This window comes from Nannospalax galili, unplaced genomic scaffold (genome assembly GCF_000622305.1).
Source record: "Nannospalax galili isolate Female #2095 unplaced genomic scaffold, S.galili_v1.0 scaffold286, whole genome shotgun sequence".
Taxonomy (NCBI): Eukaryota; Metazoa; Chordata; class Mammalia; order Rodentia; family Spalacidae; genus Nannospalax; species Nannospalax galili.
The window spans coordinates 1,650,184-1,677,221 of NW_008359442.1; the positions used below are offsets into that span (position 1 = coordinate 1,650,184).

Here is a 27,038-nt window from a genome sequence, read left to right on the forward strand (position 1 = left end):
CAATTTTTTGAGACAAGGTCTCACTAGCTGACCTGGACTGCTATGTAGACCAAACCAGGCTTGCCTCGATCTCACAGAGATCCATCTGTTTCTGCCTCCCAAGAGCTGACTTTTCTTTTTTCTTCTTTTTCAAGTGCTGGCTTTTCTTATCTTAATCTTGCTTATATTGTAAATAAGCTCACCAAGCCATGTGTTCCTCTTGTGACCTTGGCATATGACCTTGATCCCTCAGGACCCTACCTTGTTCTCCACCCTAGATGCTGATGTGCATGTGTGTGCAAGCTAGAGGCTGATGTCTGGTGTCTTCTCCAGTCATTCTCTACCTTATATATTACAGAAGGCTCTCTCCTTCGAACCCAGAGCTTGTCTTTTTTTCTAATGTGCCTAGCTACCTTGCTCTGGGGATCTTTTGCCTCCTCTTTGAAAGTGCTGGAATTATAGACAGACCACTACGTCTGTCTTGCATTTACATGGGTGCTAGGGATCTGAATTCTGGTCCTTATTCTTGCATGGAAAGCGTTTTGCCCATTGAACCATCTCCCCAGCCCACATATTTATATTTTTGTGAAAGCAAAACTGTGTATTTGATATTTATTTTTAATTTTTTAATATGGAAATTTGTAAATATATGCAAAAAAGCACTGTGCTTCAGTAATCAACATTTTTTGGAACTCAGCATGTCAATGTGCATAGGGAATAAATAAAACTGGAAAGTGTCATTTAAGGCAAGTTAAAGGCGCACTCACCTCTCATTTATTGGCTGTTGGAAAAGAATTATACACTAACGAAGCAACAACAGCCAATGCCACCAGATGGCAGACCACTGAAAAAGATAAAGGATAAATCTACATCCACCAAGATCCAGCTCCAGCATGATCCAGCAGTCTTAGGAAACTTGCTTTCTCATTAGTATTGGAGGAGAGAGAGGCACTATTTTAAAACATAGTGTGTTTAATGATGTTAGTATGTTTATTATCAGATAGAATATCAGTGTTTTAAAAATATTTTTTATTAGGTAGGCATGGTGGCACACGCCTTTAATCCTAGCACTTGGGAGGCAGAGGCAGGCAGATCTCTGTGAGTTCAAGGTCAGCCTGGTCTACATAGTGAGTTCCAGTCCAGCTGGGGCTATATACATTTTATATATATAATCATTCTTTTTTGTGACAGGGTTTCCCTGTAGCCCCAGCTGGCCTGGAACTCTCTATGTAGACCAGGCTGGCCTCCAACTCACAGAGACCTACCTGCTTCTGCCTCCCAAGTGCTGGGATTAATGGTGTGCACCACCACGCCTGGCCATATATAATCATTCTTACGGCCTCCAAAATAGTATTTTGATTAGAATTGCACCAATCTATATGGTAACTGGAGAAAAATTAAGATCTTTAGAATATTTGTTTTTGTAGCTGAACAACAAGATGTTGAAGCTGAGTATGTAACTCAGTTGGAAGAGTGTTTGCCTAGCATGCACAAAGCTCTGAGTTCGATCCCCAGCACCACATAAAACCTGCTATAATGGCACGTGCTTGTAATTCCAACACTCAAGAAGTAGAGATGGGAGGAACAGAAGTCTGCGATTGTCCTTGGATACAAAGTGAGTTCAAGAGCAGCCTGTCTCAAAAAATAACAATGTTTTCTCCACTTATTTAAGTCTTCATTCATATCTCTTAAATTCTGTTATTTTTCTTCAGACAGAGGAACATCACCCACTAAAAATTTTACACAGAAATGACTTTGTTTTATATATATGTATTTCAAGTGGATTTCCATGATTTTAAAGAAGTTGTAGTGGTCTAAATGAGAATGCCCTCCATAGGCTCCAAGTATTTGAACACTTGGTTAGTTAGTAGTTCGGGTGGCGGAAAGTCATGGAACCTTTAGGAGGCATGGCTTTATTGGAGGAAGTATGTCACTGGGGACTGGCATTGAGAGTTTATAGCCTCACCCCACTTGTGCCTGCTTGAAGATGTGAGTGCTCAGCTTTCTGCTCCAGCCACCTCTGCTGCCATCCATGTCTCTCTGCCATGATGGACTCTTATCCCCATGGAACCATAAGCCAAATAAATTCTTTCTTCTGTAAAAAGAGGCCTTGGTCATGTTTTTTTTTTTTAATCACAGCAACAGAAAAGTAACTAATATAGAAGTTTTATTGATTTTTGAATGATTCAATCTTTATCTTTTCTTTTTTTTAAAAAATTTTTCAAGACAGAGTCTCCCTGTAGCTCCTGCTGGCCTGGAACTTGCTGTGTAAACCAGGCTGACCACAATCTCACAGACATCTGCCTACCTCTGCCTCCCTAGTTCTGGGATTAAAGGTGTGTGCCACCATACCCAGCAACCTTTTCTTAATTCTATTTTTCATTTGTTTGTTTTTTTTATTTACTTATTTTAGTTTTTTGAGACAAGATCTGATCAAGGTTGACCTCAAATGCACATGTATCTGAGGGTGGTCTTCAACTCCTGGTCCTCTTGCCTTCATTTTTCATTTGCCTGCTACCTCCCAAGTGCTAGTATTACAAGCAGATACCACCATGCTTGGCTTCTTATAGAATTTGGATTTTATAGAAATATATTAGCCTTTATAGTTAACATTTAATCTCTGCATTTTATTAATTCTGAGGTTAGGAGCTGATCCTCTTGCCACTAATTCCGAAGTGCATGTGTCACCGTGCTTAATTTAAGTGGTTCTGGGGATTAAACTCAGTACTTTGCATACTAAGCAAGCACTCTGCCAAATGAACTACCTCCTCGAGCCTCAGAGCTGGTTCCTCTTAATTTTCTTGCTATGAAATCTTATACTTTGAAAAATAAAAAGGTTTTGTTTTACGCTTTCTACTGTTTTCCATTTTCCTGTTTCATACATCATCACATTGACTAAAATGGTATGCAATACAAAATGATGAAGAATATGTCTTTGCTAGGTACTGATTTTTTATTTGTAATACTCTTCATTGTTTAATTGTACATAGTATTATGTTTTTATTAAGAATACTAATGTTGGGGCTGGAGAGATGGCTCAGCAGTTATGAACAGTGCTCTTGCAGAGGGCCCAGGTTCGATTCCCAACATCCATATGATGGCTAACAACCATCCATAACTCCAGTTCCAGGGGATCTGACTCCCTCTTCTGTCCTCCTCGGTCATTGCATGACATGGGTGCACCTACCTACAACAGGCAATATACTCATATACATAAAATAAAATAATTTTTAAAAGTTTTAAATAATATTAATGTGTGCCCCAACCTTAGCTGAAGAACTATTGGCAACCAATGACTGCTGGGAGAGGGAAAGCTGGGTTTCTTTAGGGTGTGACGTGGGATCAGTGAACCAGGCTCCAGTGGATGGACACACACTGAAGGATATTTGGGGACACAAACAACTTGACTCTAAAGGCTTTAATATATGTGACAGGATACGTGGAATCCAGCAGGAAAAGATATATGGGGGGGTATGCAGATAGGGCAGGGAGATCTAAATACGATCAAAATACATTATATGAAATTTGCAAAAATTCAATAAAAAAAGAAAATTAAAAAAAAATCAAGGTTGGGACAAGAGACATAGCTCATTGGTTAAGAGAATTGAAATTGGCTGCTCTTGCAGAAGACCTGAGCTTGGTTCCCAACACTCACATGGTTGGTAATAACCCATCCTTAACTCCAGTTCCAGAGGATCCAATGCCCTCATCTGGCCTCCACAGGCACTGCATGCACACGGTACACTTACATGCAAGCAAAACACTTATACACATAAAATAAAAATAAACAAAATCTTTAAAAAATTTTAAAAGAATATATATGTAGACTCTCACATATGTAACTTTTCAACATTTACTTAAAATATCACATATTTCTTTATAAGTTAATAAAAAATAAAAATTTTAAAGGATTTGAATGGTGGTGTTCTGTGTGGATGTATAAAGCTGTTCCCAGAAGCCACAGCTTTTTAAATGAAAATTCCAGTGCCAGGAGTGGGCTACTTTCCTATGAAAAGAAATTTTTCTTAATTAGTAAATTAATGTAGTTACTTACTATGTTTCTCTATATTTTTCAGTTTTCTATTCTAGAATAATTTTCCTTGGCCTCAGTGGGTTAAAGTTAAATGCATTATTGAACTGTGTTTGTTGGTATTTTATTTGTTTTAAATCTTGCAAAATTTATCTTTTTTTTGGCTGCACCACATCTTCATTCAATTATACCATCAGAGTTATGTTTTGCTCATAAAAGATTTGGAAAGTATCCAGTCATTTCCTGTGTTCTAGCATAAACGATTTTTTTGAGACAGTTTTGACTATGTAGCCCTGGTTGCCCTGGAACTCCCTATGTAGAGCAAGCTGGCCTGAACTCATAAAAATCCTTCTTGCTAGAATTAAAGGCATGCCACTACGCCTGGCCAACATAAGAGATTTTTATGTTATTAAGCTCCTAGACAGTTCTAAGAAAGATATTATATCTTAAAATTATTAATAGAGCAAATGTTTATATTACAGTGGAAGTATTTTAACCTTTAAAACTTTATAGGATTATTAATACAAGGGTTTTTTCACACCCAAATATATTATATAAATGCTTGCTAAACCTACTGCAAAAGATGCTTTTTGTTAGGGTGTGCTATGAATTATAATATGCCATTTAGCAGACAAAACTTTTTTCTTTCTCACTTTTTCTGTCAATCAAAAAATAAAATAAAATAATACACCACAAATATTACACCAAGTCAAAGGATGCTGCATGTTTAGTTTTAACAACAAACTATTGCATTTCTTAGGCGCTGGTATTTAAAATTCCCAATAAGCCATTGAATTTCTTATTGACTTACAGATATTGTATTTTTGAAAGGCTTTAAACATTTTTAATTAATTATTTTTATTTTATGTGTATGAGCGTTTTGCCCGCATGTATGTAAGTGCACCCATGTCGTGCAAGGCCCCCAGAAACCAGAAGAGGGGTGATGGCTCTCCTGGAACTGGAATTATGGATGGCTGTTAGTTGCATGTGGATGCTGGGAACTAGCCCTGGTTCCTCAGTGTTCTTCACGGCTGTGCCATCTCTCCAGCCCCAGATATTAATATTTTAGGGAAAGATTTTCTTGAGAAATAAAGCAATAAAGAATTTGACATTTGCTTCATCTAGTTCTGTATCTTGCTTCTAGAAGTAATTCCCAACTTAAACAATAATAAAAAGCATTTGTACTGAAATTCAAGATGAATGATATTGAGAAAGCTTAACTATGACCTTCCACATGGGGCTGGTCATCCTCCAAGCAGCCTTGTCTACCAAAACATTCTGCAGTGATAGAAATGTCCTTTCTATGTGTATCCAATGGTCCTCTGTGCCCAGTGTGACTCCTGAGGATTTGAAATGGGACTAGGGCAACTAAGGAACTGAATTTTCTTTTTATATAACTTTAGTTAATTTTAATTTAAGTAGTTACACATAGCTAGTAGTACCTTATTAGACAAAGCATCTTCAAAGTAAAAACTGCTTCAAACTATGCCAACATTAAGCTTATGTTTTACTACTAAATGTTTATGGAGAAGCTTTACTGTCATATTCTGACAACTTAGAGTTACCATCACTCTCAGCTCAGCAAAATTATTCATGCTTAGAGTTTTAAAACTTGGCCTTGGGACATGGAGATGGCTCAGGTTGTAAAGGTGTTTGCTGCCAAGCCTGACAAATCTCAGGAACCACTGTGGAAGGAGGGAACTGACTCCTGAAAGCTGCCCTCTGACCCCCACATTCTCTTCCCTTCCGTCCTCCCTCCTTCCCTCTCTCCTTCTCTTCTCTCTTTCTCTCTCTCTCCCTCCCTTCTCTCTCTCTCTCTCTCTCTCTCCCTCTCTCTCTCTCTCTCTCTCCCCCTTCTCTCTTTCTCTCCTCACCCTCTCTTTAGTAATAATATTGAAACTCTTGATTTATGGCCTGCTGCCTGAGCCTCTTCTTGTAGCACTCTGAGTACCTGTTTTTCCCATCACTAACATTTTGTTGCTCTTTCCTTTGTTTACCAGCTTTCGCTTCTTCCTGTCTTTGTAATTTTGCATTCAACCCTACTGAATTTTTTTCTACTTTGTTAAAAAAAAAATAGGCAATTTGCTTTAAGCACCAGACATGAACATCTTGCTAAACATAACATGAATAATTACGTCAATAACATGATCATGGATAAAAATGATTAAGAAGAACTGGTAAAAAATTTTACTGGGAACTACAAGAATAGACCTGGCACTTTAATATGGAAATTGCAGCTAAATCATTGAACTGCTTTTCAAAGACAAATGTCTCGCTGAATCTATTACTATAATTATACTTTAAGCTTGCTAAAAAAAAAAAATCTGCACCTCAGTTTATACCAGTTTTATATGTAGTGGCCACATCCAGCTCCGTTGTTATTAAAACTTGAAGGTTTTATCCTGTAGTTCACAATTAAACAGTCTGACATTCTTGCTTCTTGCTCTTAGAGCAGTGTGAATGGATACTTAAAAAGCAGACCCTTTTAAACGGCCTAGTAAGATCAGATCAAGGAATTCTTTCAGTGAATTATCTTTTGATTAACGGATCTCAGGGTACTATTTTTAGAGATTGGAACAGCCATTCATTTAAAGCTAAATCATCATTTAAGAATTCATCTTTTAAGTCATAATTGTCAGTAGTTAAGAATAATGGTAGCTGCCTAATTACAAAAAGCCAAAAACTCTTTTTAAATTAAAGTTTCTGTGACTGAAAGGCAGACATTAAAAGCTTCAAAATATAGGACTGGTTGAATACTTGAAAATTCAAGTCCAAGTTCTGAAATATATATATTTTCCTATCATGGAAAAAAATGCCTATGCAGACACCAAGTCTCCTGTGGAGGGTATTCTAATGGGATGAACTATTAAAGAAGGAAAAGTAAGAAAACATATATTCAGATCAGTAACTAAGCTGGTTAATCTGGAATTGTGATAAAATATAATTTTATTGTCTTGGTCTTCACAAGTTCAAAATTTATAATACAGTTTAAGCTTATATTTTTTCTTAAGAAACATATTTTGTTAAGAAATAATAATGTGGCTGGGCATGGTGGAGCACATCTTTAATCCAGCACTTGGGAGGTAAAGGTAGGCATATCTCTGTGCAATGTAGGCCAGCCTGGTCTACAAGTTCCAAGCCAGCTGGGGCTACAGGGACACCCTCTCTTAAACAAAACCCCAACAACAACAACAACAATAATAATAACAACAATGTGAACACAGAAAATAACATGGGCCCAGTGACTCACAGCAGGTAAAGACATTTGCCATCAAGCCTGGTGACCTGAGTTGGATCCCTGGAACCCACGTGGTGGAGGGAGAGAGCTAATTTCCTCAAGTTGTCATCTGACCTCCACATGCTTATGTGGCATGTGTTTGTGAGCACATACACACAAGTAAATAAATAAATAAATAAATAAATAAATGTAATAAAAAAATTTTTAAATAAGATAGTGTTCAAGGGGTGCTTTCCTATTTCTTTAAAAAATAAAAAGAGGGGCTGGAGAGATGGCTCAGTGGTTAAGAACACTGGTTGTTCTTGCAGAAGACCTGGGTTCGAATCCCAGCACCCACATGGCAGCTAACAATTGTCCATAACTCCAGTCCTAGGGAATCTGACAGCCTCTTCTGACCTCCGCAGGCATTGCACGACACAGGTGAACTTACCTACATGCAGGCAATACACACATACACATAAAAAAAATAAGAAATAAAATATTTTAAAAAGAAAAGAATATATGATTCTTAATTTTGGGAATATTTAGGCTATAATCAGTCTAATCAGCACAATCAAGAAAACAAAACACTACATAATTCAAACAGAAAGGGAATCTTCGTTGTGTCTTGTTTTGTTTTGTGCTCTGTTGCTGTTTGTTTTATTTGGGATAGAATCGCTCTATGTTGCCCAGGCTGGTTAAACTCCTGATTCTCCGGAGCGGCTGTGATAACAGGCTTGCGTAACTGTACTAGATCAGAACGAGATTTTGATTCTGTAAAACAATTATCAAGATATTGGAAAAGCTAGAAGAGAAGGGGTGGTGAAAAGAAATACTGCCCAGAGAGAAGACAGCTGCCACCAAGCAAGCATTTGCTTCCAGAGGTTTCTGTGTGGCCCATGCAGGAACTCCACAGAGAGGCACCTTATGGACAGCATTAAACCTGCCGTTGAGATATGTCCGCCATGGTGCCACACCAGAATGTTTTCTGCAGCCAGCAACTCCCACTGGCCAAATGTGAATGGACGATAGCTGGCAAAGACTTCTGGAAAAGAAGTGTACAAGCTTCCAGACCTGCCTTTCAGTATGAAATTTAATGCTAGAGAAGGGAAAATTGGAATACTAAAAAATGCGGGGCTGGAGAGATGGCTCTGCAGTCACCGCACAGGTTCAATTCCCAGCTCCCACATGGCGGCTGACAACCATCCTTAATTCCAGTTCCAGGGGATCCAACGCCCTCTTCCGACCTCTTCGAACATTGCACAACACAGGTGCACTTACATACATGCAGGCAATACACTCATACACATAAAATAATTTTTAAAATAAATTTAAAACAATTTTTAAATACTAAAAATATTTCTTAATAGTTTTAAAATGATTTTACATGTGATGGAAAATTACTTCTGAATGGTTTGGATAAGTGTAGAGCACTAATCAATTCTTTCTAGTCATTCTTGGGTACTGTTGCTATTGAGGCTTGTCAGGTTGGCAGGAGTATCAGACCAAGACAGAGACAAGGAGAGTTGAGGAAAGGAACAATGGCCAGCACAGGACCAGTCTAGGGCGAGACGCAGAGAGCTTCCTTGATGAAAGGCTGGCAAGGGTTTTGAAAAAAAATTCGCCTTTCCAATTAGAAAACTTACTGCCTTCAAAATTGGGAGTGGGAGAGCAGTACCATAGTAAAAAGAAACCCTTTTGGGTAAGTAGCAAGAGTCAATAAAATTTACAGAAGAAAAAAATATATAGCTTAATAATTTTATGTAAGATCTCCTTCATGATGGAGGAAGAATGAATATAAAAGCTACATAAATTAACATCTTTCTGTTTTAAACAATTCAGTGAAGCAGCATAATGGTTATGTCCCCAGATTGACTTCTTTTCACATACCATTTAAGCACATCCACAGACATTTATGAAAGATGCATCTCCATAATTTGATACCTCATGTGGAATCTTTTAAAACTCTATTTCCTCTGCATTGCCCTGAACCATACACTGCTTTGTTAGCAGTCACTAGGGTTTTGTGGCTGGAATTAAATGAGTCAAAGATGAGTTAATTCCTATGGCATAAAATATTCAAGAGAAATGCTGAACAGGGTGATTGCTGTAATGGTAAACACACACAGATGACCTTAAGGATTGGAAAATTCTACTGTATACTAAAGCACATTTAATTTTAACATGTCAAATAAACACAAACCAGTAGTTTTTAAACTAAAATTTTCATTGTCAGAGAATATGTTTAGACATCTTAGATATATAACAACATTTGTGGGGTATCAGCCTGAAATGCCATTCCAGGAACTTTTTCCTGAATTATAAATTGGTTTAGAATTATAAAAACTGGAAACTAGATATGGTGGCTCACGCCCGTAATCCCAGTAGTCAGAAGGCTGAGCCAGAATAATTGCCTTTGTCTTAAGGCTAGCCTGGGCTACATAGTGAGTTCCAGGCCAGCCTGGGCTACATAGTGAGACTCCATCTCAAAAAACTAAAACCACTGGGTGACACTTAACCCCAAGTGACACATCTTCAATGCAACCTCTACACTTAGGATGAATGCATCTCTTAACACTCACCAAAGAAGTTTCCTTATGCAGATATGGTGATTAACACAGAGACCCACAATTAACCAATGTGCAGAGAACAAGAGGCTGCAGAGTGCTTATCCTTGAATAAGACAGCTGTTTCAAACCCCTGCCTCCCAAGGCTCAGGGATCATTGTGGAAGAGGAGGCGGAGAGATTGTAAGAGCCAGAGGGGTTAGATGACCACAAGCAAACAGAGTCTTTCAGAGGAGCGATTATAAGAGCCAGAGGGGTGGATGACCACAAGGAGACAGAGTCTTCCAGACAGCTGGCCATGTATTTACTCATATGAACTCACAGCGATAGTGACAGCATGCACAAGTCCTATACAAACTAAAACCAGACAAAATCCCAACATAGACATGCTGAAGTGTATAAAAAATCCCAGCCTAAGGAACTTTTGGCAGTTGATGGCTGCTGGGAAGGGGAAAGACAGTGTCTTACAGGGATGGGACTCTTGGTGGGCCCAGTGGATGGACCCACACTGAAGGACATTTGGGGACACAAATCAGACTCTATAGGCCATTTTGTGTGTGTGTGTGTGTGTGTGTGTGTGTGTGTACATTAAATTGGGCAGGGGCAATGGGGGTATGATCCTAAAACTAAACCAGGCTGGAGAAATGGCTTGGTTAGTGGACAAAGCACTTGCCAATAAGCAAGTTCAGATCCCCAACACCCACATAAAAGCTGTGTGGGTATGGCAGCCCTCCTGTAATTCCCATTGTAGAGGTAGGGATGGGATCCCCAGGGCAGCTTACCTAACTAGACTAGTTTAAATGGCACCTCCAGGTTCAGCGAGAAACCTTGTCTCAGTAAATAAAGTAGAAGAGATTGAGGAAGACACCCAATGTCAACATCTGCTCTACACTCAAACACCACCACCACAACCACACAGGCAAAAAATGAAAGAAACAAACAAAACAGTTTAAGTTTGGGGTTTTAAAGATTTAGTTTTATTTTTTGTGTATGAGTGTATGTATATGCACCACATGAGTGTCTGGTGACTGTTGGAGGTCAGAAGAGGAAACTGAGTCCCTGGAACTGGAGTTACAGGCAATTGTGAGCCACCATGTGGGTACTGAAAACTAAACCTGGGTCCTCTCCAAGAGTAACAAGCACTTATTTATTATTTTTATCTATTTTAAAAATTATTTATTATTTTTTATTTTATGTGCTTAAGTGTATTGCCTGCATGTGTGTAAGTGAACCCATGTCATGCAATACGTGTAGAAGTCAGAAAAGGGTGTTGAACTTTCCTACTGGGGTTACAGTTAGCTGCCATGTGGGTGCTGGGAATTGAACCCAGGTTCTTTGCAAAAGCAGCTAGTGTTCTTAACCACTGAGTCATCTCCAGCCCCAGGGGAGGAAAAGTATGTCTATAAATTTTTTAATTCAATTTGTGTACAATTATCTTCTAGTTCTGGGTGTGAGGTAGTTAGCCCACTTCATAGTTAAATCTATGAAAACACTGGTGGAGGAGCTGTCATACGTGAGGCGCATTTACATACATGTAGGCATGACATTCATACACATAAAAATAAATAAATAAAAAGTACAAACACTGGAAGAGTGAAAACAGTGAGTGGAGCGGTCAGAGTTTGTGTGGCTCAGACTTTCCCAGCTCCTCTTTCAGGTACAGGGGAGACCACTCACAACACACTCCTTGAGCATCACCCAGACTCCACAGTGGGGTTGCACAGACCCAGTCTTTAGCTCCCATCAAGCAAACCTATTTTGATAGAATAAGGACCTCCAAAGATGTCCATTCCTTATCCCTCTGGAACCTGTAAACATGGGACCAAGGGACTTTGAACACATGGTTGGGACAAGATCTTGAAATGAAAGAGTGCTCTGGATTATCTGAGTGGAATCGATCTAATCTTACCAGTCCTTAAAAATGAAGGGTCCTAAGGTGGAGTGTGTTGAAGCACACCTTTAATCCCACTACTAAGGAGGCAGAGGCAGGGGGGTCTCTGTGAGTTTTAAGCCAGCCTGGTCTACATAACAAGTTCCAGTCCAGCCAAGGCAACATAATGAGACCCTGTCTAAGGGGAAAACAAGTGAAAGGCTTTTCCCAGCTTCCCTGGAAGAAGATGTGACTATGGAAGATGGGCTACAGGCACTGCTGCTGGCTTCAAAGAAAGGGGCCATAAGTCAAGGAAGGTGGGTAATATCTAGAAGCTGATCAAGGCAAGGAAGGGCTCTTCCTTAAAGTCTCCAGAAGGGTACATCAACACCTTGATTCAACTTAAGTTAGACCTATGTCTAACTTCTGACTTACAGATTAGGTAATACATTTCTGTACTTTAAGCTGTGAAACTTGGGTCATTTGCTACTACAGGAATGGAAAACAAATACACTCATAAGGCCACTACTCCATCACTTTGGCCTTTCCTTTGGGACACCAGGTCCAGCTCAAAAGAATAACCCCTGGAATAGACGTTTTTCAGCACTGCCGATAGTTTTAGTACTGATTGGGCTGTGCCCAACCTTCACAAGTTGCGAAAAAAATCTTTTTTTGGTCTTTTTGAGACAACCCCCCCCTGTAGCCCCAGCTGGCCTGGAACTCACTACATAGACCAGGTTGGCCTCAGTCTCACAGAGATCCACCTGCCTCTGCCTCAAGTTGTGAAATATTTTTAACATGACTTCTAATTACAAGGGCCTAAATCAGTGATACACAATGACTCTGTGTGTGTGTGTGTGTGTGTGTGTGTGTGTGTGTGTGTTTTATGCATGTATATGTACATACACTGGCCTTTACATGCACGTGTAGAAGCCAGAGATGGACTTCAGGTCTCTTCCTTAGTCTCCACCCTATTTTTAGAGACAGGGTCTCTCATAGAACCTGGAGCTTGCTGTTTCTGCTAGACTGGCTGGCCAACAGGTCCCAGGGATCCACCTGTCTCCCCATATCACTGGGGTCATGGTATGGACAGCTGTATGTGGCTTTCAGGTGGGTTCTGGAGCTCTAAACTAAGGGCTTCATGCCAATGCTTCACTCACTAAACCATCTGTCTAGCCTTCAGATTTATTTTTTATTTCAACCTCCCAATTGTAAGATGCACATTTTAATCTCAGTACACTTATACTATAGAAATAAAACTAATGCTGCATGAAGCAGCACTTACCTGTACTATATGCATTGCACTCTGATGTTTTCAGTTTTATTCATTTCCATTATTAAATGTAAATTAAAACCCAACTAAAAGCATCTTAGGATTTACTAGTAGGTCAAGAGCCTCAGCTGAGAAACACTGACTTTGATCATGACGACTCCATGCTTAAGATTCTTGCAAAGTTTCTGACAGAATGTTTTTCTGTTTTATTTTTTGTGGAAACCTAATCATTCATCTATAATTTAGGTAATTTATACATTCAATATTATTTCATTTTATATGTTCCTTTAAACATTCATTTGAATATTCTTTAAATTTTTGATTTATTTATTTTTATTTTATGTATATGAGTGTTTCCGCTGCATTTTATGTAAGTGTGTCTATATCAGGCAATGCCCACAGATGTCACAAGAATGCATCTGATATCCCTGAAACTGGAATTAGGATGGTTGTTAGCAGTCATATGAATGTTGGGAACTGAATCTGAGTCCTCTGCAAGAGAATCCAGTGCTCTTACCATTGAACCATCTGTCTAACCCCCATTTAAATACTTTTAATTATTATTTTTTAATTTCATGTGTATGAGTGTTTTTCCTGCATATCTGTAAGTACAATGCCCACAGAGGCCAGAAATGAGTGTCAGATCCCTTGGAACTGGAGTTATGGATAGTTGTTAGCCCCAGTATCGGTGCTAGGAATTGAATCTGAGTCCTTTGCAAGAGCAGCCAGCACTCTTAACTGCTGAGCCATCTCTCCAGCCCCCATTTAAATAGTCTTTATTAATGTACAAAAATGTATTAATTTTTTCAAAGTGAACCTCAAACCCACAATAGTTTGGAAATTAAGCCTAACAGTAAGAGGGAGGAGTCTCCGCAGCAAGAGGGCATGCTCTAGAAACAGGTTTTAAAGGAACGGAGATTGTTGGGTTTTGCTTTTCTATTACTCAATTTGCTCATTTCTCCTTTTTATTTTTAATAGTTCCTTTTTTTCTTATTTGCTTCTAAGAAATGAGCTTTGCTTCTTTTCCATATCTTAGGCTCATTTATTGCTTCTTTCCACGCCCTCTCTCTTCTTGATACTATTTGTAGCTGCAATCTCATTCCAAAATTTACATTTTGTTTCAGCATCCCTGTCATGTAGAGGTCCAGGAGATTTTCCTTACATCCTGTTTCAGGACTTCTCACATTTAAAATTATGTCTGTTATAATTTAACTAGAGTTTTTAGATGCTGGTAATAAATAGTTTTTAAGACGATAATAGTTACCTTTAACTCTGTTCTGTTGTAAAACAAGAATCTCCCTCCAAATCACAATGGCTTGACAACAGCGAAGGTTTGCTAGTAATTTGTAGTAGTGCATATTGTTAAAATTCTGTTCCTGGAGCTGCATGCCAGCATGTAGGTTCAAGGAGCAACCCTTGCATAGAACATGCCAGTGTGACATCTGAACTACAAGATGCCTCTTACATAGCTTCATAGAATTGTGTGTACATCAATTCTGCACATATTCCATAAGCCAAAGAAAGTCATAGGTTAATGGGGCATGATGGTATTCACCTTTAATCCCAGCACTCAGATTTCTGAGTTCCAGGGCAGCCTGGTCTAAATAATGCATTCCAGGCCTGGCTCCATGGTGTGACCTTGTCTCAAAATAAAAACAAACAAACAAACAAACAAATAAATAGGCTAAACTTAATGAGAGTGATTTGATGAATATAATGCTTTCCTAGGAAGGACAGCAAATAAAGGAATCCATAGCGTATAAGCTGACCCACATTATCCCCCATAATGCTTCCACCAGACAGGTTTATACCTGCATCTCTGTCCATTTAAAACTCTATTTGAGCCGGGCGTGTGGTGCACACCTGTAGTCCCAGCACTTGGGAAGCAGAGTCAGGCGGATCTCTGTGAGTTCAAGGCCAGCCTGGTCTACAGAGTGAGTTCCAGGCCAGCTGGGGCTACAGGGAGACCCTGGTTCAAAAAGACCAAAGGTAAAAAAAAAAAACCCCAAACAAACAAACAAACAAACAAACAAAAACCCTCTATTTGAGTGTTGGATTTTGTTAATGCTTAATGTTATAGCATTTGTCTTTTCATTTTTAAATGTATCTTTAATCATAGCATGGCACAGTTTGTCTCCCTTAATGCTTTTTGCAATAAAATCAGTGTTATCAGCCACACCAGGCTGTAGCTACTATGGGTTATAATGACCCTTGGAGAACGGGACTACGGAGTATATACCTCATTGTAGGGTACTTGCCTACCATGTGGAAGAACCCATATGATACCCAGCACTGGGCTGAAAAAAATAGATAAAATAGCATTTTTTGATACTTATAGTAATTTTTGCAGTCTTATCTTTCCCTCAGAATTCACTAGGTGCAAAGAGGGACCTGGTGGCCATGAGGATTCTTCTTTGTATGTATATGGCTGAGTCCCTTGTCTTCTGAGAGGACAGCAGTGCTCAAGCCACTTGCAGGTGTCTACAGAGCACCTCACACCTCCAGACACACCAGGGATTCCATTCTTCTCTAAATCAGTGGCAACTCTTCTCAGAGGTTTGGCCCAGATTCCTAGTTGCTGGGACCCAGCTGGAGAAAATAACATGATTAATGCACTGAGCCATACTCAAACCTTTCTCCTTGCCTCGTTCTCTCTCTTCCCCCTCCTTCTTCTTCCCTTTATGTGATGTGTTCATGCTGATAGATTCTCCAATTACTAATCCCACCCTAAAAATTGGACACATTCATTTAAACACCAGGTTGTCATGTTTTTCAAAGATTTTACTTATTATTTTTTTTATTATGTGTACAAGTGTATTGCCTGCATGTATGTAAGTGCACCCATGTCGTGCAATGCTGGAGGAGGTCAGAAAAGGGCATCAAATTTCCCTGGAACTGTCATTATAGACAGTCGTTAGCCACTATGTGGTGTTAGAAATTGAACCCGGGTTCTCTTCAAGAACAGCTAGTGCTCTTAACAGCTGAACCATCTCTCCAGCCTCTAGGTTGTTATTTTTATTGTTCTTGTACAGCATTGTGAATTATAAGCCATTCTCCCTTTACCTTTATTAAAACTTTCTTCTTCAAAACATTTTATCTTTAATCAACAAAAAGAAAATATCACAATAATTACACACAAAAACATAATGTGGGAACAGCTTATAATGAGACTAGTTTAGTGCCCCACCCCTCCCACACCATAGTTGGACTTTCCAGAGGGAACCGCTGTTAGCAATTTCTCTGTCAAGGCTCTGGTGATCACTTCTGTAGTCTAAACAATGGGCCTTACCTACTATTTCTTCGTAAAATTTTTCTGATCTATTTAATTTTATTTTATGTGTATGAGACTGTCTTGCCTGCATGTTCATAAGGGCATTCATGTCTTACAAAGCCCACAGAGGCCAGAAGAGGGCATCGGATCCTCTGGAACTGGAGTTCAGGATGGTTGTTAGCCACCATGTGGGTGCTGGGATCCAAACTCTGGTCCTCTGCAAAAGCGGCCAGTGCTCTTAAGTGCTGAGACATCTCTCCAGCCCCTTATCCACTATATCTTGATTCTTCACTAATAAATCATAGTATTAGTGGAGATTAGTCCCTCTTCCTCCCATCTTTTTCTGGTGTCCTCCTGCTTTCTGTGCTTACACCTTTTCTGTTCTTTCTCATTATAAAGGCGACCCACTGACTAACATTTCTTCATCTCTCCCTAGTCTCTAGTAATTAGTATTCCTTTGTTTTATTTTGGCTTTTTGAGACAGTCTCATGTAGCCAGGTTGGCCTTGAATTTTCTCAGTAGGTGAAGGTAACCTTGAACTTGATCCCCCACCCCTGAGTGCTGAGATTAAAGGTGTACACCACCTTGGCATCCATATTTTCTCTAGGAGCCACACTTAAAAGTTTTCCCTGTTTCATCCAGAGGATACTTCTAAACACTGAAAACCACTAAAAATTATTGGTATATGTGTTATTGATAGAAAAATTAGGCACAGGATTTACTATTCCTCTAAACTGGGACTCTATAAGTCCTATAAAACACTCTTCAAAATTAGGATTAGAGTTTTGGGGTAAAGACTTAAATGGGCAAGGGTTTTTTTTGATAAGAGCCCAAAGGCTTAGGAAGTATAGACAACAGCTGGGCACAGCTGAGCACACCTTCAGTCTTGGCACTTGGGAGGCAGAGGCAGGAAAATCAAGTTCAAGGTTATCCTCAGCTACACAGCAAACTCAAGGCCAACCTGGGCTACCTGAGAATGACTCAAAAAGCCAAAACAAATAAATAATGGTTACTATGAGAATGGGGAGGGAGAGATGAGGAAAGGCTAACCAGTGGGAACTAAGTGGCAGCATGTGGTAGAGCAGGCTTGCAATTCCAGCACTGAGGAGGGGGAAAGAGATACTGGGGAAGCACAGCTCACTTACCAGCTGGTCTGGCCTAATTGGTGAGCTCCAGGCCAATAAGAGGCCCTTTCTCAAAGGAGGCATTTCTGAGGAGGTTGTCTTCTGACCTCCTCATGCACACACATGAATACACACACACATATATATGCAATGCATAAAAAGCGTGCTAAATAAACTTTTCTCTTATAAAGCACCCAGTCTTGTATGTTTTGTTATAATAACACCAAAGAGACTAAGAGACTACTAAATCATTCTCATTGCTATCACATATGCTGTAATGTTTCCTATATAAGTGAAAGAGTCAGAGAGATGGTTAAGTGGTTAGGAGCACTGGCTGTTCTTGCAGAGGACCCAGAACCCACATGGCAGCTAACGGCTGTCCCTAACTCCAGTTCCAGGGGATCCAACACCCTCTTCTAGCCTTCATAGGTTTGCACACACATGTTGCACTTACATATATGCAGGCCAAACACTCATACACATAAAAATAAATCAAAAACCCTGTTATGTCTACATCCCATCTGGCTAATGCTCCACTTGTCAACTCTCATACACAGCAAAACTTCCCTGTACAGATGTCTGTATTTATTTTCACTTTATCTTTTCTGATTCTCTCCTGCACCCATTCCAATCAGGCATTTGCCTACCCCATCTACAAAACAGCTTTTGTCAAGATACTCAACATCCTCCATGCTTCCACGTTGGAAGATCAGCTCTCCTCATCTTTCATGTAACTCATTTGCAGTATTGACCAGCTGGTTGTATTCTTCCTAATGTACCTTCCTCCAATCTCTGCTCACCTGTCACTATATCAGAAGATGTCATAAGCATCCTGGGTTAGAGTCAAACGTTCCTTCTACTTGGCGCATCTACTCTTCCCCTACCTGAAAATATTCATTACTTCTTGATGTTGTTTTATCTGGTCTTGAACTCATATGTAGCTGAAGATGACCATGAGCTCTTGATCCTCCTGCCTCCTCATCTCAAATGCTAGGATTATAAGCCTGGGCCACTATGCCTGGATTTACACAGTGCTGAGGATAAAACCCAAGGTCTTGTGCTAGGCAAGCACTCTACCAAGTGAGCTATATCCCTAAACTCCTTTATTTTAACCTTCTTGCTTTGTTTTTAATTAATTACTCTTTTTATTTGTATGAATGTTTTCCCTGCATATATTTAAGTGTGCCATGTGCATGCAATGCCTGTGGAGGCCAGAAGAGGATGTCAGATCCATTGGAACTGGAGTTATGGAAGGTAGTTAGCCTCCATGTGGGTGCTGGGAATCCAACACTAGTCCTCTACAAGAGCATCCTGTGCTCTTAACCACTGAGTCATCTCTCCAGCCACACACACACCCCATTTTTGAGACAGTGTCTCCCTGTAGCCCCAGCTTCCCTGTAATTCACTGTATAGACCAGGCTGGTCTCTATCAAATCTTACACAGATCTGCCTGCATCTGCCTCCTGAGTGCTGTAATCAAAGGTATGTGCCACCATGCCTGGCTATTTCAACCTTAATTAGGTAAAATAACTTAAAAATGACATATTTAAGATAGAGATATCCAAATATAGACAATGAATTAGATGATATTATAAAAGCATTATGCTGCTTTTGTTAGACATGGTGTGTATGTGAACAAATTTAAAAATTTTATATGTTAGAGTTGCATAAGAAAGTATCTATTAATGAATTGACATAATGTCTGAAATTTCCTTTATGCAGGAATTAGTCCAAGATGTTTGTCTTGAACAATTGAGAGAGGGAAACAGTTATTTGTACAGATTTTTGAAGATTATGGAGGCAGTTTTGCAGAGGAGGCGAGAAAAAATAATGGGTTTGGTTTGCACATCCTAAGTTTGGGATGTATATAGATACCCAAGAAAGACGTTGAGTAAGCATTTGGATATACTAGTCTGGAGTTCAGGGGAAGAGATAAACATCTGTGAGTCATCAAGGTATACATGATATTTAAAGCTGTAAGACCAGATGAGAACATTTGAAAGATGAAAGCCATTTCTTTTTAAAGAGAAAACCAGGCTGGGAAGGTGGCTCAGTCAGTAAAGTGCTTGCTGGGCAAGCATGGGAACCTGAGTTTAGATCCTCAGCCCCCACAGAAAGGGCTAGCTCACAGCTGTTATCCCAGCACAGGGGAGGTGGAGACAGGAGATTCCTGGGGCTTGCTGGTACAGTTTGACTAAATTGGCAAGATCCAGGTTCAGCAAGAGAACTTATTTGGAAAAAATATGGTGAAGAGTGATTGAGGAGGATACCCAACTGTGACTTCTGCCCTCCATAAACACAAATGCGCATGTGTGCTCACAAACATACATGAGTGCACACACACACACACACACACATGCACAGGCACACAAACTCATACACAAGGTGAAAACCAGAAGGGGGCAGCGAGTAAGTAAAGGTGCTTGTTGCCAAGGCTGATGATTTGAATTTTATTCCCTGACCCACAGCGTTTATAAAGAGAGAACAGACTCCCAAAAGAAAATGGACTCCTCTGACTTCCACACGTATACACATACACACACACACACACACACACACACACAAATAACTAACTAACTACTAGATTTGTTTAACAGGCGGAGGAGGAGCTAAGCCTACTAAAACATTCCAAAATTCAAAGGCCAGAGATGTAGAAGAGTGACCAGACGGGTGAGGTGGCATACACCTTTAATCCCAGCACTCAGGAGGCAGAGGGAGGCGGATCTCTGTGAGTTTGAGGCCAGCCTGGTCTACATTGTAAATCCAATAGCCCCAGGTGGAAGGCCTGGCCTCTGAGGTAAGAGAATAAATATGACAGTCCAAGAGCCAAGTAAAAAAGTACCTCTCTGCCCATGTTCAAAGAATTGTATAATTTAAATGTATAACAAAAATTAATGTAATGAAATAATTAATTTTATTACAATAAATAATTGTGGTAATATTTTAGAATCTTTAGAATAAAATATTAATTATATACAAATTATGGTTTGAATAGTGCTCTGTCACTGACTTAAATCTCAGGATTTAATTCTTTTGACTTATTATAATGGATAGTATTGTTCTCCATCAAGAGTCCTTCGTGGTCCAGACTTTTATCTCCCAGTTGCCTGGGATCACTTGCTGGTTGTCTTATAGTTGTGTCCCTCACTGAGAACATCCTTAGGCTGCTAGGAACTCCTTCTCCTAAAGTGCCTACCCCCTGCCAGGAAGCACGCATGTCATGACATGACTGGCTGATAAAGAATACACAAACTGGCCTCTTGGCTTCAATTTGGGACAACACTGAAGGGTTGTAGACACTCCAGAGCCTACATACACACACACACACACGCACACACACACACACACACACGATGACTAAAGCCACACATGAAGCTTCATTGGGCTTGGCTTTTCAAAGAGGCACCTCTCCAATCAATTTCTATATTCAACTTTCTACCCCAGAATATGTATCCAGGGAAAAATTAAATCTTAAACAGTGATCCATCAGAGGAGGCATTATCCGCCAATGAAATTGTGTCATTTATAAAATAATTCTAGAATTATCAATAATAATTATCAATATTGTTAATAGTATTAATTATTAATAGACCTGTTGAAAAAGCCAGGCCATTTGTCTTATAGAATATTCCATATTCCATGGGGCTGGGGAGATGGCTCAGGTGTTAAGAGCACTGGCTGTTCTTGAAGAGGACCAGGGTTTGATTCCCAGAACCCACGTGATGGCTAAAAATGTCTGTAATTCCAGTTTCTGGGAATTCAACACCCTCTTCTGACCTCTGCAGGCACTGCATGACACAAAGACACTTATACACATGCAGGCAATACACTCATACACATATAATAAAAATACTAAAATATTTTTAAAAAAGAATTTTCCACATTCTGAATTTAGCTGATCTATCCCTGTGTGCATTCCTTATCTGATATTATCTGATAAAGGCTTAATTAGAGTCATCTGGATCCATATAAGCCTGGTATTCTAGAATCTTCTTTTACTTCTCTTTTCACTTTGTAAAATTTACGTATTCACTTCTGATACTAACAGGGGAAAAACCAAAGCTCCCAGGATCACTTGTGATCGTACATGCATGCCCCCAACCCCCACCACCATCACACAGACTTAGTATCTGCAACCAAAAGACCTTCCACATGCACACTCAGAGCTGGGACCAAATGACTGGAGACCATTGACCTTTGTTGATGCCTTAAACACTGAATACCTTCCTCCTAAAGCAGTGTTTGATGAATTTATTCTCATCCAGAAAGGAAACTAAGGGCAGCAATATCATCTCAAGATTATTTGCATGGAGAATTCCACTTTGTTACTAATTTTAAAAGCCATTCTGGCTTTCTTCTGTCAAACGGTTTGATTGTGGATTACATTCTTTCACCAACAGCTGGTGTATTCGAAATCAATTAATCAACATGCATTTATCAAGCACCTGCTGTGTGATCAACGTCATTCTTGGAGAATTCATGCTGATTAAATTCTCTGTAAAACAATTAGGAAGCTCTATCTTGTCTTCGCTCTTCCCTCTTCCCTACCCCCAATTCACATGACTGCATTTCAAAAATCAAATAGATGCCCCCTTTCTGTATCAATCTGCTGGTTTGAATTAACTACACTCTGCTCCATTCTGTTGAGAGTTGATAACACCCTGGACAATTAAGATTTTTCTAAGGTAGTCAAAGCAGTTTTGCATAATGTATACACTTCTGCATAATTATGTCCTTTCATGCGTTTCCTTTTAAGGAAACTTATTTGCTACCAATTTTCCATCACTTATTTATTTAATATTATAAGAAATATTAACTCAAGAAACCACGTTGAGTTAGTTCAAGTGAGAAAAATTTATTGGGAATATGGTAGTCTGTCCTATGGAATCTAAATAAGAACCGAACAATCAGCCATGAAGGGCAGAAGCCAAGGACACTCTGGGGTCCCTGACAACAGCTGCTCACAACCTTCTCTTTGGAATTCTGCCACTAACATGACCCAACGCCAAACTTTTCCAGTTCAGATTCAAAATCCTGGAAGAGAGATGAAAATTGGATTGGTTTAGCTGTGGGTAGAAGGCTGCTGCTTCTAATTGCCCCAGATCAATTATGTGTGGTGGTGGTGGGGGGAGACAGAGAGAGAGAGAGAGAGAGAGGAAGAACGAGGGAGGGAGCGAGCGAGTGAGGGAGGGAGGGAGGGAGAGAGAGAGAGAGAGAGAGAGAGAGAGAGAGAGAGAGAGAGACCCATCTTACTGCACTACCCAGAGCAGAAGCTTCCAGGTTTGTGGCTGAGGAGCACATCATGGCTAGAATGACTGACAAACAGAACTTTAAATTTTAATTCACTTTTTATTAATTTAAAAACAGAAAACCTAAAATATTTTCCCACATGATTTTATTATTTGCATTCCACGTTGTTAAAATTTACATCTGAGGGACTATCAAAACAGCTCAGTGGGTAAAGGAGCCTGCCACCAAACCCGACAGCTTGACTAAAATGTGATTAAAAAATGAAACAAATAATAAAATGAAATTTACCACTTGAAACATGCCAACAGTATAAACTTTTCACTGGATTTTTTTTTTTTTTTTGAGACAGAGTCTCACTATGTAGCCCAGGCTGGCCTCCAAATCACAAAGATCTGCCTGCCTCTGCCTCCCAAGTGCTGAGATTAAGGGTGTGTGTCACCATGCCTAGCTTCACTGGACTTTTGTAGACAGTATAAAAATTAAAGTAGGTACAACAACTCGTTAATAATCATTTTTATTACTTACATATTCTTGTTAATTATTATTATGTTTGGTTTTTTTGAGAGAGGCAGCCTTGAATTTATGATCTTTTGCTTTCACCTCCCTGTAAAGGAGTATGCCCCCAACCCAGCTGAATCATATTTCTTAGTGAGTATATGTTGAAATGATAATATTTTAGACATATTGTTCAAACAAAATATTACGATTTGTTTTGCTTATTCTTTTTACTTTATAAGAATTATACTACTATTACTAAAAATATTGCTATTACTAGAAAGTGTTAAGGTGCATATGTAGCACATATTATATTTCTTCTGAATGGTATTACTTTTACAGCTATTAAAGGATTTGTTCCTGAGGGCAAGAGACAGTACTGAAAGATGGAATGAAAGCCCTGAGCAGAAGCAGCATCCTAAAAGGAGTCAACTATGCAGTGCAAAAGAAGCAAAGATTGGGGCTAGAGGGATGGCTCAGAGCTTAAGAGTGCTGGCTGCTCTTACAGAGGACCCAGGTTTGAGTCCCAGCACCCACATGGCCGATAACAACCATCCATAACTCCAGTTTGAGGGAATCTCTTCTGATCCCCCTGGGCATACCATGACCCAGGAACACTTACATACATGCAGGAAATGCACTCATATACATAAAATAAAAATAAATAAAATATTTTTTAATTAAATGAATAGAAAGAAAAAAACACAAAGATTTCGGGGACAACATAATTTAGTGGGATTTTAGTAGGGTGTATTTTTCAACATTATTTAACCATTTCATTACAATAGTCATTGCAATAGACATTAGGACCATTGAAAGCTATACTTCCAGACTTTAATCTACAAATAGTCACCGCAAGCAACATTTCTTAACAAAGCCTTGTGAAGCTGGAAAATCTTGCAACAAGAAACAAAGATGTAACACACAGGTATCCATCGCCAGATGCTCTGAAAAAAAAAATAAGTATGGACAGAGAGAATAAGAGGAGGAGATGCTCTTTATCTGGATGACTAGGGAAGGTCTGGTCAGGTGAAGGTGAAGCAGTGATTGCAATGAAGGGGAAGGAAAAGTCATGTGACTTGGGAACAGCAACTCCCCAGGCAGGCGGAATTATTTTAGTGTATTGTGGGACCCAGAGTAGGCTTCCTGGTAAAGTACAGAGAGACAGGGCAGAAAAGTAGAAAAAGAAGTTAGAGGGGGAGTCGGAATTGTTCAGGGCCCTCAAGGCCAGGTAAACGTGAATAGAGCCTTGGCACAGTGAAAACACAGCCTGGGAGAACCAGTTCTTCCTACGTACAGTTGAGGCTGCCTGTTACTGTTTGCTTCCACCGCCTGCATCTGCGCCATCCTCCTTCCTGTTTTAGAAGCATCCCTTCCTCCGGAGTCAGGTGGCAGAAGGCAGAGACGCCTTGAATTGTAGAAGCAAAGACTTCCAGATGCTGGCTCACCCAGCTTCTCCTGCAGTCTGGGCACGGTCATGTGATACTGGCTCTGTCAGACATTCCCACTGCAGCCTTTCACTGGGATGGAGGACAGAGACAGTGCTTTGTGACAGAGGGCTATACTTCTGGTGCCAGTCATGGATTGGGATTGGCAGTGCAGGCTCTGGTTGGGGGCTCTGTGTTGCTTATCTGCTAAGTTCTGTCTGATCTTGGCCGTTTACTGACCCGGAGGTCTCTGAACCTTCTACCACTTACCAGTTCCCTGAAACTATCAGAGCACACTTTGAACCAGTTCCCTTGTTGCTTAGATCAGCCAGCACTGGTTTCTGTTGTAACCAAACACTATGGTCCCTTGTCTCTCTCACTTCTAAGGTCATCTCCACAAAAAGATTTTAAAAAATACAGAGGGAGAGGAACCCATTTACATTTTTGTTATGATTCTATAAATCATACAGGATTGCCCAGTTTTTCCTGTTTTCCCCTTATAGTTACATAAAAGATTATCAGTTCTTACTTTATTTCTTTGCTCTAGTAAAAAAGCTAAAGGAGAGGCTGGAGAGATGGCTCAGTGGCTAAGAACACTGGTTGTTCCTGCAGAAGACCTGGGCTCGAATCCCACTACCCACATGGCAGCTAACAACTGTCTGCAACTCCAGTTCCAGGGGATCTGATGGCCTCTGATGGCCTCTTCTGTCCTCAGGCGCTGCATGACACGGGTGCACTTACCTACATGCAGGCAATACACTCATACACATAAAATTTAAAAAAAAATATTTTTTAAAAGCTAAAGGAATTGTGAGTGAATAATTTTAAATTATGAAAAATTAAGGCCAGAGCCATCATCTCCCTTCTGAATTAACTAGAAGTGTGTGTGTGTGTGTGCGTGCGTGTGTGTGTGTGTGTGTGTGTGTGTGTGTGTGTGTATGTCACACATGGTGCATGTACATGAGTGTGTGTGTACCCATGCAGAAGCCAGAACAGAATATTGGATATCTTCCTCTATCACTGTTACCTTACTGTCTTGAGACAGAGTCTCTCACTGAACTGGAAGTTCACGCTTTCAGCTAGGTTGTCTGGCCCTCAAGCTCTTAGGATCCACCTGTCTCCAATGCTAGGATTACCATAATGCATAGCCAGGCCTGACTTTTATGTGGGTGCATGAACTCAGGTTTTCAGACTTGCAGAACAAGTGCTTTTACTCTCTGAGCCATTTCCTCAGCCCTGACATCCTAAAAAGTGTTCTATACAGTTGAATTATAGAACTCAATCATTTCTTATGGCAATTAATTTTATGCATTTTGCTTGTGATAGACGTTTTTGTAATAGGTAAGAATTCTTTTAAAATTTCCTTAAATTTTCTAAATTTATCTTTATCTTATGTGTATGAGTTTTTTGTCAGGAATAGGCATAAGATCCCCTGGAACTGGAGTTATAGATGGTTGTTAGTCACCATGTGGGTGCTGGAAACTGAACCTAGGTCTTCTGTGAGAGCAGCCAGTGCTCTTAACTGCTGAGCCATCTCTCCAGCCCACTTTCAAAATTTCTTTAAAAAAATTTTTTTATTTATTATTTTTATTTTATGTGTACAAGTGTATTGCCTGCATGTAGGTAGGTACACTACTGTCATGTAATGTCCGCAGAGGTCAGAAGAGGGTGTTGGATCCCCTGGAACTGGAGTTACGTTGGTTGTGAGCCACCATGTGGGTGCTGGGAATTGAACCTGGGTTCTCTGCAAGAACAGCCAGTTTTGGTTTTTATTTTATTTTATGTATTATTATTTTTTAATTTTAATGTGTATGTGTGTATTGCCTGCATGTAGGTAAGTGCACCCGTGTCATGCAATGCCCACGGAGGTCAGAAGAGGCTGTCGGATCCCCTGGGACTGGAGTTACAGACAGTTGTTAGCTGCCATATGGGTGCTGAGATTCAAACCTGGGTCTTCTGCAAGAACAACCAGTGTTCTTAACTGCTGAGCCATCTCTCCAGCCCCAGAACAGCCAGTTCTCTTAACCGCTGTGCCACCCCTCCAGCTCCCGCTTTCAAAATTTCTTGAATGCAAAAGTTAAAAAACAGTTCATTTGGCTAGGCATGGTGGCACACACCTTTAATCGGCCCTTAATCACAACTCGGGAGGCAGAGGACAATTAGGCATTATTTACTTTGTACTAACACCCATTATAGTTGTGCCTAAAATATAGTTAATTATTCAAGAGAGAATATATGAACAAATGGTTATGGAATAATATGTTCTTTTTCATTTTTCTTTTCTCTAATAAGCTGAATTATTATAGTCTTTATTTCTTCAGAAAATGAATTGTTAAAAGAAAACTTAAATATGTAATATCTTCATTTACTTTCTTTTAAAAAATATTTTGGGGCAGGAGAGATGGCTCAGTGGTTAAGAGCACTGACTGCTCTTGTAGAGGACCTGGGTTCAGTTCCTAGCACCTATAAGGTGGCTAAGAACCATCTGTAACTCCAGTTCTAGGAAAATCCAATGTCTTCTTCTGACCTCTTTGGC

The 27,038-nt window shown here is 39.8% G+C and overlaps 1 pseudogene; it reads left to right on the forward strand.

Moving 5' to 3' along the window:
* The first annotated feature begins 1,515 nt into the window (after nucleotides 1-1,515).
* LOC103725775 overlaps nucleotides 1,516-27,038 on the forward strand; it is a 28,964-nt pseudogene continuing 3,441 nt past the window's right edge.